Here is an 11999-nt window from a genome sequence, read left to right on the forward strand (position 1 = left end):
ATCGAGACGCGACACTACAAATGTTACATTGCACTCATTAGAGTACAAGTGACAATAAAGACTGTTCTATTCTTTACTATGGGCATTTTCTGAATCAAAGAGGATTTTTAATCAAAAATTTGAATGGAGCCCAAGCCGTTTCATGGCAAGAGAGTAACAGTTTAATGTTAACTCTGCTCCATCTCCAATCACTTTGGAAATACGGCTAAGTAAAGCTTTTAGGGTGCTAAGTCAGGGTTTATTGCCCTTAACTAGGGGAAGCCCTGGCTTTGGAAAAGATTATGGATGCCTTGTGTTGATAGTTACCTACCAATCATTTCTGGTTTTAGAAACCTAAGAAGAATCAAAGTAGGAAGAAATGCGTTCTGTGGGGCATGAACAGGTTGATAAACAATGCCAGAGAAGTCTTTTCTGTGGATTTTGGGAAGAAAGTATGAGCTGGCTGTGTGGCATTGGGGAACTATGAAGTACAAAGATATGGAAGGAAGATTTTGAGAGGAAATGAGGTCAGCGATAGTCATGGCAACAACAGTTTGATGTTCAGTGGTGAAACCATGATCCAGGGAGAGATAGCAGGAAGTGTTAAAGAGTTGACACTCAGTCTCTGCCAGTTTGAGGTTGGCATGTCAGATTACAATGACACACCCATTATTGGCAGGTTTCATAACAACATCTGAGTAAGGTTCAGAGAACAGTGTATAGCAAGTTCAGAGGGAGAAAGGTTGGAGTAGGGGAGGAGAGCAGAAAAATTCCAACAGCTGATGTCAATTCAACAGTTCTAGATGAACAAAGTACAGGTGAAAGGGGGACTACAGGAGATGGGTAGAAGAATCCACGGACCAGAAAGAGGACTTCCTGTACAAAGAGATTATGGAAAAAAAAAGAGTTCAATGTTGTACCAAATCCATTGTAAATGGATAAAATGAAGTCCTTTGCTGAGCACAGATCATTCAGCATCACAGAAAGCAAGGTTAGATGGAATGGCAAATACTCAGCATGGAGTGGAATTTATAAAAGGAATAGAGTTGGAGAGATGGGGAGAAGAGGGAAACCTGTTTTCATCCAAGCTGCAACCCTCTCTGAAAAAATTTGCATTAATCCATAGCTGTCAGCAATTTGATTTCATTAACAAGAAACTTGAAAGCGCATGCGAATTCATCAAAGTTTCTACTTTGTTTTTCAGACCATTGGCCGAGAAGGCCAATTTTTCCTCTTTAGACCTTGAAAACATCACTCCTGCAGAGTCATCATTGTCTTTTGCGTTGCGCGAATGTGTCTGTTTTAGGATTCAAAAGGTAATGTAATTTCAATTCTGAATCATAGCTGAGATGTTAATGAATGTTTTCTCATATTTGTGAATGAGTTTAGTTTTAGAATAAACACATTATTCTGAGTTCATTAAATAATTGTGAGATGGCGACAGATAAATTTACAACTGTGCGCTCTAATTCTGGACTTGCTCACAAAAGATGGGCAAAATGTGATAAGGTGCATTCAGAAGGGTTTCTTGCAACAATATGTAATAGTCCAAATAGGGAAGGGGCCATACTAGACCTTGTTTTGGGAATGAACCTGATCAGGTGACCAAAGTTTCAAGTAAGGGAGCATTTTGGAAACCATGATCATCAATCTGTAAATTTTGAGATGCTTATGGATAAGGATAAGACTGAACGTCAAGTGAAAAATAGGGGGAAAATCAGGGAAGGTTATTTACAACAATATAAGGCAGGAACTGGAGAAATTGGGGACCGCTGTTTGAGTCTTTTCAAGGCCAGATGATCAGAATTTAGCTCCAGCACATGAGGATTAAAGGTAAGGATGGCAAGATTTGGAAACTATGGATGACAACATATATTGAAAATTTAGTCAAAAGGAAAAAGAAAACCCATGTAAGGTATAGGAAACTAAAATCAGACAAGGCCCTTGAGGAACATAAAGGAAGCAGGAAACAACTTAAACAAGGAATTTGGAGGGTCTAAGTGGGCCATAAAATCTCCTAAGTAAGTAGGATTAAGGAGAATACCAAGGCATTTCATATACATATTAGAAGCAAGAGGGTATATATAGGATGAACAAGTGGCTGAAAAGATGGTGTGAGGAGGAGGGTATCAGATGCGTGGGGCTTTAGGACAGTTCTGGGGGAGGTGGAACCAGTACAGACTGGACGAGTTATACCTGGGGAGATCCAGGACTGATGTCCTTGTGGGGGTACTTGTTAGAGTGGTTGGAGAGGGTTTAAACTAATGTGGCAGGGGGATGGGAACCAGAGAAGTTGAGGGAGAGATAGAAACCAACACAAACTTAATAAGAACTAGAACAGGCAGGGAAACACTGCTGAAAAGAGCAGGAGAGGTGGTCTCTGAAATGCAGGTGTTTCAATGTGCAAAGTATAATAGGCAAGGTAAATGAACTTAGAGCTTTGGTTAATATTTGGAACTATGACATTATTGCGAATACGGAGGCTTGGTTGAAAGAGGGACAAGACTGGCAGCTGAATGTCCCAGGATTTAGATGTTTCAGGTGTGATAGAAGAGGATGTAAAAGAGACATGTGCAAGTGGCATTACTGATAAAGGAGTATCTCACAGCTGTCCTGAGGGAGGATACATCAAAGGATTTGTGTCATGAGGCAATATGGATCGAACTCAGGATTAGGAAAGGTGAAATCACAATGCTAGAGGTATACTACTGGCCTCCCAACAGCCAGCAGGACATAGAAGGAAAAATATGAAGACAGATTTTTGAAAGATTTTTGAAAGTTGCTGTGGATGTTGTGGTGGGTGGTTTTAACTTCCCCTATATTGACTGAGACTCACTTCATGCGTGGGGCTTGGATGGGGCAGAATTTGTAAAGATCATTCAAGAGGGTTTCTTGACACAGAATGTAAACAGTCCAACCAGGGAAGAGGTTATACTGGACCTGGTTTTGGGAAATGTGCCTGGTCAGGTGAGTGAAGTTTCAATGGGGGAGCATTTTGGGAGTAGTGACCATAATACCACGAGTTTTAAAGATACTCATGGATAGGGATAATTACAGTCTTCAGGTGAAGGTATTAAACTGGAGTAGGGTGAACTACATCAATTTTAGGCTGGAACTGGAGATACAGATTCTGTAAGTGAAGATAGTTTTAATATGAAAGGGCAAAATGCGCTGCCACAGACTTAGACAGCTGAAAGGCCTGTTCCTGTGCAGTATTGTCCTTTGTTCTTTGTAGCTAGGGAAAAGGAAGGTCCACTCAAGGGCAAAGGACAGAATTCATGTGTGGAGCTAGAGGAAGTGGGTGAGGTCCAAAATGAGTATTTTGCATCGGTATTCACTAAGGAGGTAGGCATGGGTTGTGATAAGATTAGGGAGAAGTATGTATTTAAACAATGGCATGTTAATATTAAGAAGGAAGAGATGGTGGGTATCTTGAAAAACATTAAGGTAATTCCCCAGGGCCTGATGAGATCTATTCCAGGATATTGAGGGAGACAAGGGAGAAGATTACTGGAGCCTTGATAGAGATCTTTGTATCCTCTTTAGCCAGAGGTGGGGTCCCAGAAGACTGGAAAAGGCCATTGTTGTTCCTTCGTTTAAGAAATGTAACAGGGATAATCTAGAAAGTTACAGGCCAGTGAGCCTTACATCAGTGATAGGGAACTTATTGGAGAAGACGTTTAGGTACGAGGTTTACTTGCATTTTGGAAACAAATGGACTTATTAGGGATAGTCCGCATGGTTTTGTGCAGGGGAAGTCTTGAGTCACAAATTTCAATGAGTTTTGGAGTAAGTGATGAGATGAGGGTAGGACAGTGGATGTTGTCTACAAGAACTTCACTGAAGTATTTGACAAGATCCCTCGTGTTAGGCTGGTCCAGAAGATTAAGTCACATGAGACTCTGGTGAGTTGGTAAGTTGGATACAAAATTGGCTTTGTCATTGAAGAAAGAGGGTAGTTGTGGAGGGGTATTTTTCTGACTGGAGGCTTGTGACCAGGCGTGCACCACAAGGATCAGTGCTCAAACTTCTGTTGTTTGCAATAAAGAAATGATTTGGATGAAAATGTAGGTGGTTTGACTAGTAAGATGAAAGTTCTAAGTGGAAAATTAGTAAGTAGAAAATTGCATCGATTTGTGGATAGTGAGGCAATTTGTCAAAGGATATAGCAGGATTTGCAATTTTTGAGAAGATTTGAAGCTCAGGTTGAGGTTCTGGTTGCAAGTTTGCTCACAGAGCTGGAAGATTTGTTTTCAGACGTTTTGTCACCATGCCCGTTAACATCACTAGTGAGCCTCCAGTGAAGCGCTGATGTTATGTCCTATTTTCTATTTATGTGTCTTGTTTCTTAAGGTAGGTGAATCATTTCCAATTCTTTTTCTCAGAGGACAACACATTCATCATAGGACAAGCTAAACAGAAACACGAGTGGGAATTCTTAGAGGCCTGGCATTCAAACCAGAACTCCATCAATAAACACATCGATTTAGACACCATCTACCATCCTCTGTGGAAGGATATTTTGGCCTGGAGGAAGTTCAGTGCAAGTTTCAGGATGATACCTGGACTTCAGGGGTCAGGTCATGAGGAGACATCAGATAAATTAGATGTTTAGATTCACATTTTAGAAGGTTAAGGGGTAATCCAATTGAAGTCTTCAGGATTTTAACAGGGAAAGACAAGGTGAATACAGATAAATCATTTTCACTAGATGAAGATTCTGGAACCAGGAGTAATGCCTAACAATTAAAGCCAGGCCATTCAGGAGAGATGTTACATTGAGTAGTGGAGGTTTGGAACTCTCTTCCTCAAATGGTGGTCAATGCTAATTCAATTGTTCGATTTATACCTGAGACAGATAATTTCGTTATTAAGCAAGGATATCAAAGGATTTGGGCCCATGGCATGTGGAGTTAGGGCACAGTTCAGCCATTATCTAACTAAATGGTGGAGAAGGCTTGAGGGACTGAATGGCCTCCTCCCGTTCCTATCAGCTGAAGATTCTGATAAATCTATGCAGCTCCTCAACTGACTTGCCGGTAATTCCCACACTGATCAGAATCTACCTGTGGGAATGACTATGGCCCAACCACAGGACTGCAAGGACAAGGATCCCAGACGCTGATGACAGAAAGTGCCGACAGACTGTGACCCTCGCTCAGACTGAAATCAGGAAATTCTCTTAGACGTAAATGATATGAATGCGAGCATAAGAGGTACAGTTAGTAAGTTTGCAGATGACACCAAAATTGGAGGTATCGTGGACAGCGAAGAGGGTTACCTCAGATTACAATAGGATCTTGACCAGATGGGACAATGGGCTGAGAAGTGCAGATGGCGTTTAATTCAGATAAATGCAAGGTGCTGCGTTTTGGGAAAGCAAATCTTAGCAGGACTTATATACTTAATGGTAAGGTCCTAGGGAGTGTTATTGAACAAAGAGACATTGGAGTGCAGGTTCATAGCTCCTTGAAAGTGGAGTCGCAGGTAGATAGGATAGTGAAGAAGGTGTTTGGTATGCTTTCTGTTATTGGTCAGAGTATTGAGTACAGGAGTTGGGAGGTCATGTTGCGGCTGTACAGGACATTGGTTATGCCGCTGTTGGAATATTGCATGCAATTCTGGTCTCCTTCCTATCAGAAAGATGCTGTGAAACTGAAAGGGTTCAGAAAAGATTTACAAGGATGCTGCCAGGGTTGGAGAATTTGAGCTATAGTGAGAGGCTGAACAGGCTGGGGCTGTTTCCCTGGAGCGTCGGAGGCTGAGGGGTGACCTTATAGAGGTTTACAAAACTATGAGGGGCATGGGATAGGGTAAATAGGCAATTTTTTTCCCTGGGATCGGGGAGTCCAAAATTAGAGGGCATAGGTTTAGGGTGAGAGGAGAAAGATATAAAAGAGACCTAAGTGGCACTTTTTTCATGCAGAGGGTGGTATGTGTGTGGAATGAGCTGCCAGAGGAAGTGGTAGACGCGGGTACAATTGCAATATTTAAGAGGCATTTGGATGGGTAGTTGAAATGGAAGTGTTTGGAGGGATATGGGCCGGGTGCTGGCAGGTGGTACTAGTTTGGGTTGGGATATCTGGTCGGCATGGACGGGTTGGACCGAAAGGTCTGTTTCCATACCGTACATCTCTATGACTCTATGCTGCAATAGGGAGCCCTGATTGGCTGTAGCAGCCTCACACTGGACTAGGGACTACTCCGTTTGGCAGTAGGACATGCTGTGTGTTTGCTGTATAAGCTGTGGGCACATGCTGCGGGAGTGACATTGATATAGCACAGTGAAGGGACAGTGACACTAACTGGCCAGAGTCAGACAGGGCTCTACTTGAATTGGTTCAGGTGAAGCATTGGCTGGCCAGGTACAAACACCCAAATAAAAATAAAACTCTGAAATAAAACTAGAAAGTGTTAGAAAAACCTGCCCCCTACAGGTGAAAAAGCAAGTTGTGAGAGGGACACAGACAGTTTACAGAAAGATATTGATAGGTTGGGTCAATGGGCAGAAAATGAAGTATAATGTGGAAAATGTGAATTTCATGGAATCCCTACAGTGTGAAAGCAGGCTATCACATCCACACTGCCCTCCTGAAGAGCATCTCATTCAGACCTAATCCCCTATCATGACCCTGTTGTTCCCATGGCTCACCAACCTACCCGGGGCAACTTAGCTTTGCCAATCCACCTAATCCACACATCTTTGGAACACGGGAGGAAATCCCATGAGACACGGGGAGATTATGCAAACTCCAAACAGACAGTGACCCAAGGCTGGAATTAAACCCAGGTCTCTGGCATTGTGAGGCCACAGTGCTAACCACTGAACCAACATGCCAGCCTGTAGTTCACTTTGAAACGGAGAACTAAAGAACAGAGTATTATTTAAATGGCCACAAACTGCAAAAAACTGCAACACAATGAGGCTTGGGAGGTTATTGTGCATGAAACACAGAAAGCTAGCACATAGGTAGAACTGGTAATCAGAAAGGCTAATGGAATGTTGGCCCTTATGTCAAGGAGATTGGAGTATAAGAGTAGGGAAGTCTTACTGCAACTGTACAAGAAGCTAGTGAGACCACATCTGGATCACTGTGAGCTGCTTGAGTCCAATTAAAGGAAAGATAACATTTCATTGGAGACAGTCTAGAGAAGGTTCACGAAGATGATCCCTGGTATGGAGGAATTCTCTAATGAGCAAAGATTAAGCAGGTTGGGACTCTACTGGAGTTTAGAAGAGTGAGAGGTGACCTCATTGAAACGTAAAGGATTCTTAAGGGGCTTGACTGGGTCAATGCTGAGAGAATGTTTCCCCTCATAGGAGAGTCTAGGAAAAGAGGGTATAATCTCAGAATAAAGGTATGCCAATTTAAGACTGAGATATGGGGAATTTCTTCTTTCAGAGGGTTGTGAGTCCTTGGAACTCCTTGCCACAGAGAGCTGTGGGGATTGAGTCTTTGTGACTATTCAAGGCTGGGATCGATTCTTGATCAGTTGAGGAATCAAGGGTTATAAGGAAAGGGCAGGAAAGTGGAGATGAGGAAATGTTGAATCAGCTATGATCCTACTGAATGGTGGAGCAGGCCTGAGAGGCTACTAGTCGACACCTGTTCTATTTATTGTGGTTGTTTTGGTCTTATTGATCTCTATGAGTTTTGCTCCCATTTCCTCCTCGATCCTTATCTGGAGGATCTGTTTCTCATGATCAAGCCCTGCATTTAAACTTGCAGCTGGGAACATTGAAGCTCTTTCTCACTGGCCAGCTGTTCTATTGTTCAATATCCTTTTACTAAGAAACTCTGCACCTCCCCTTGAATAAATGCAGCCGCCTGTAGTACCTGCTATAGCCAGAACCCACGTCCCGCTCAATAGCTGCCGTCTAACTTTAGGACATGCTCAATGTAAGTGATGGGAAGCGCACATGAAGTTGGGTTCCCTGCTCTGTGTATGTCTGCTTGGCAGTGAGTTTAGCTGAAGCCCATGGTGATGTCATGAAGATGAGTGTTTGTAAAGTTTGCATGCTGCCTGCATCGCCCCAATTGGATGCGGCAAGAATGTGGCTCATGACTCCTGCACTGATGGAGTCATTGGGATCTACAGCATGGAGAAAAGGCCCTTCAGCCCATCACATCCCAGCTGGTCAACAACCACCCCCAAACTGTTCTAATCCTGTCTTCCAGCACTTGGCCCTTAGTGTTGCATGCTTTGGCATCACCAGTGCACATTGCAATACTTCTTAACTGTTAGAAAGGTTTGTGCCTCGCCCCTCCTTACAGGCAGTGAGTTCCAGATTCCCACCAGCCTCTGGGTGAAAACAGTTTCCTCACGTTTCCTCTAAACCTGCTGCCCTTAGCTTCAATTTATGCCCCTGGTCACTGATCCCTCTATCAAGGGGAAAAGTTCCTTCTGTCTACCCTCTCTATGCCCCTCATAATTTTATGCATTCTCAATCACGTCCCTCCTCAATCTCCTTGAATGGAAACAATCCCAGTCTGTCCAATCTCTCTTCATTACTAAACCTCTCCAGCTCCTGCACGATCCTGATAAGTCTCCTCTGCACGGTCTCAAGTGCTATCATACCCCTCTGCTAATGCCAATTCCAGAACTGCACACAATACTCTAGCTGTGGCCTCATTAATGTTTAAACGGCTCAAACATAACCTCCCAACTCTTAATCTCTATGCCACATAGTTAAGTATACCATATGCCTTCTTAACCACTCTATCTACCTGTGCTGATATCTTCAGGAACTAGTTTACACTCACATCACTCTGATCCTCGGTGCTTCCCAGGATGCTACTATTCATTATGTATTCCTTGCCCCGCTTTCCTGCCCAAGAGTAGTATCTCACACTTCTCCAGATTGAATTCTGTTTGCCACAGATAAACCCATGTGACCAGCCTATCCATGTCCTCCTGTAATCTAAGGGTATCCTGCTCACTACTTCGTACCAACCAACTTTTGTATCATCCACAAACTTACAGATCAACCCTCCTATCTTCCCCCCTAAATCATTTATATGTACCACAAGCAGCAAGAGGCTAACAGCAATCCCTCCCAAGTGGCAGAGATATCCAGTGCCCAAAAAACTCATATTGGAACTTATTGCTTTAAAGGGTGTAGGTCAAGGGACAAATATTTATTTTACGATCTGTACTCATTCTTTTAAATCTGTACACTATTGCCAGTGTTGCAGAAGATCGTGTGTTCAAGTTCCATTCCAAGGAATTAAACACAAGTATTCAGCTGATGGTCCTGTTAGGGCTGCCCATGAATGAGCAGCACAAAATGGCTGACAGCTGCCCACGGCAAATGCAGCACAATATGGCTGACAGTAGTTAGAAACCTTGGGAAAATATTTGCTTAATGTAGTCTTCACTGATAGAACAAATAGTAGCTCTGTAGATTCAATGTTACTGGACTATGATAGAATGCGCAGCTGCAGTTGCTTACGCATAAGACATAGATAAGAACATTTTGAATAAATTCATTGTTTCTCTTGAATTATTTAATAAATCTGTTATCCCGATGTAGTTATAGATCCACCTATATATACTAAAAGCAGTAGAAGAAAGAATTCAAACCAGTCTCAGATAGTAAAAGCAGCCTCCCTTATCAATATAGGGAGAAATGAATCATAGGGACAGAAATGACCAACATTGGAATATGAACTGAATGAACACATTAAGACACAACTTGTCAGCTAGAGAACTCTAACATTTGGTATAATCACATAACTTTGTTGCAACTGATCAAAAATTAATATTCTTTTGAATTTCTGGTAATGAGGAATTTAGACGTCCCTGAAGGGATCGACAAGTATCCAATTAATTGGCAGGTCACATTGTGCAACTGGCAAATGATAAGATGTTGTACCAGAGAGCCAATCATAAAGGGAGAACTCAATGGCACTGACCAATTGTAATCAAAGGAGGAGAGGTGAAGGTGAGGGTGGGGGGTGCGTGAATGCTGTACCTTAAAATTGTCCGAGTTAAGACATTCTGAAGCTTTGTGTGTGCCTTATGGTTCTGGAGAAATGAAACTGTAAATTGCAATAAAGGTTACCTGACACCATTCTGTGACTTGGACCGTCATTGGAAAATGAGAGATCCAGCAGCTCCCAGTTGCATGCTGAGAGAGTGCTGCACTGCCTAAGGTGCTGTCTGTCAGGTGGGACTTTAAACTGAGATCCCAGCCATTCTCGAATTGTAAGAAAAAGATCCCACACATTATCTCGAAGAAGAGCTCGGATCACTCCCTCATTTAACCTGGGCCAATATTTACTCTTCAACTGATAGCAGTATAACATACAATCTAATCATTAACCCACTGCGATTTGTGGGATCTTGCTGTGCACATTTATCACATGCACACATACCAGTGGCTGTATTTCAAGAAGTGCTTCTTTGGCTTGAGAGTGCTTTGCATATCCTGAGATTGTGAAAGGAGCCAGATGAGGAGGTAATGATAAGAAGGGTATGGAAGCTTTACACTTCTATCCTATTTTACAGGATGAAGGAGTGTGTGATCTGAAACACGCTTATAGGATTCTACCTTCTGATTTATAAAACACTATATCGCATTCTTTTACTACTTCAATCAATATTAAATTTCTACTGCACCATTCTGTTGCTGATGCTTGTTGTCCAGCTCATTTATGTTTCACTCACATCATAGTGATATCAGACACACAGCCTGGATTCAGAATAATGATCCCTGTGAGTCTTGACCTCAAGTAGACAGACCATTTCCAAGGGAGCAGAGAGGGCAAGGTTAGAATGAATGTATTTAACTAAACTTCTTCAGGCCTTCACAGGATGAGCAGGAAAAGTTAATTTATTTTAATTGTGGAAGAAATATGAAGAAATGCATGAGGACAGACAGTGAGTGCAAATGGAAAGATATGAGTAGAAATTGCTTTGTGTGCAGCAATTGTTAATTGAGTAAAGATAGCTAGAATGAGGAGTTTATGGAATGTGAGGTACGTCTGCGAGGTCGGGAACTATGAAGGTCAGAGACGTGGTCACACTGCACATCAGGGGCAAGCAGTTAGGGACTGGTTGACTGCCAGGCAGTGCAAGTGAAAGAGACCAGCAGTACAGGAGTTCCCTGAGGTACCGCTCACAAAGTGGTTTTCTTTTCTGAGTTCCATTGAGGGCATGGACCCTTGGAGGAGGGAAGCAAGAGGCAAGCCTGTTGCACCATGGATGGCCCAGCTGTTTCAAGCCCCACCTGAAAGACTGTACCTTAGACAGTGCAGCACTCACTCAGTATGGAACTTGTGCTTAATTCCCTGGAATGGAACTTGAACACAGAGTCTTCTGACACACGGGAAAGAGTATACTGATTTAAAAGAATGAGTACTGATTGTAAAATTAATATTTGTCCCTTGACCAACACCGTTTAAAGCAGTAAGTTCTAAAATGAGTTTTTTGGCCACTGGATCTCTCTACCAGCAGAAACATCACAGGGGCATAAAAGAAAACCTTGTGTTCATTTTCTTTCAACATTTTGATTGATTAGTTTTCAGAAGGAATGAAGATGTGAAAAATGAATGTGGGATCTATGGAACAAGGGAATGTTAGTTGATTCTCTTTATTGGGTCTGGCAGGCTTAAAGCTAAATAAGTCTCCAGGGCTGGATGAGCTGTATCTCCGTGTGTCAACTGAGGCAAGGGAGGAAGTAACAGGGATGGTGGCAAGAATTTCCAATAACTCTCTGGCCACAGGAGAGGTTTGACAGGGCTGGAGGACAACCAATGTGGTTCCATTTATTCAGGAAGGGATGAAAGGATAAGACAGGAAACTATAGGCCAGTCTGTCTAACATCAATGATAGGGAAACCATTGGAAGCAATTCTGAGGGACAGATTAATCTGCATTTGGAGAAGCAAGGATTACTCAAGAACAGTCAGCATGGTTTTGATAATGGGATGTCACGTCTGATTAGCTTGATTGAATTGTTTGAAGAGGTGACCAGGTGTGCAGATGAAGTCAATGCAGTGAATGTAGTTGACTTGG

Source organism: Chiloscyllium plagiosum, chromosome 12 (assembly GCF_004010195.1).
Source record: "Chiloscyllium plagiosum isolate BGI_BamShark_2017 chromosome 12, ASM401019v2, whole genome shotgun sequence".
Classification (NCBI taxonomy): domain Eukaryota; kingdom Metazoa; phylum Chordata; class Chondrichthyes; order Orectolobiformes; family Hemiscylliidae; genus Chiloscyllium; species Chiloscyllium plagiosum.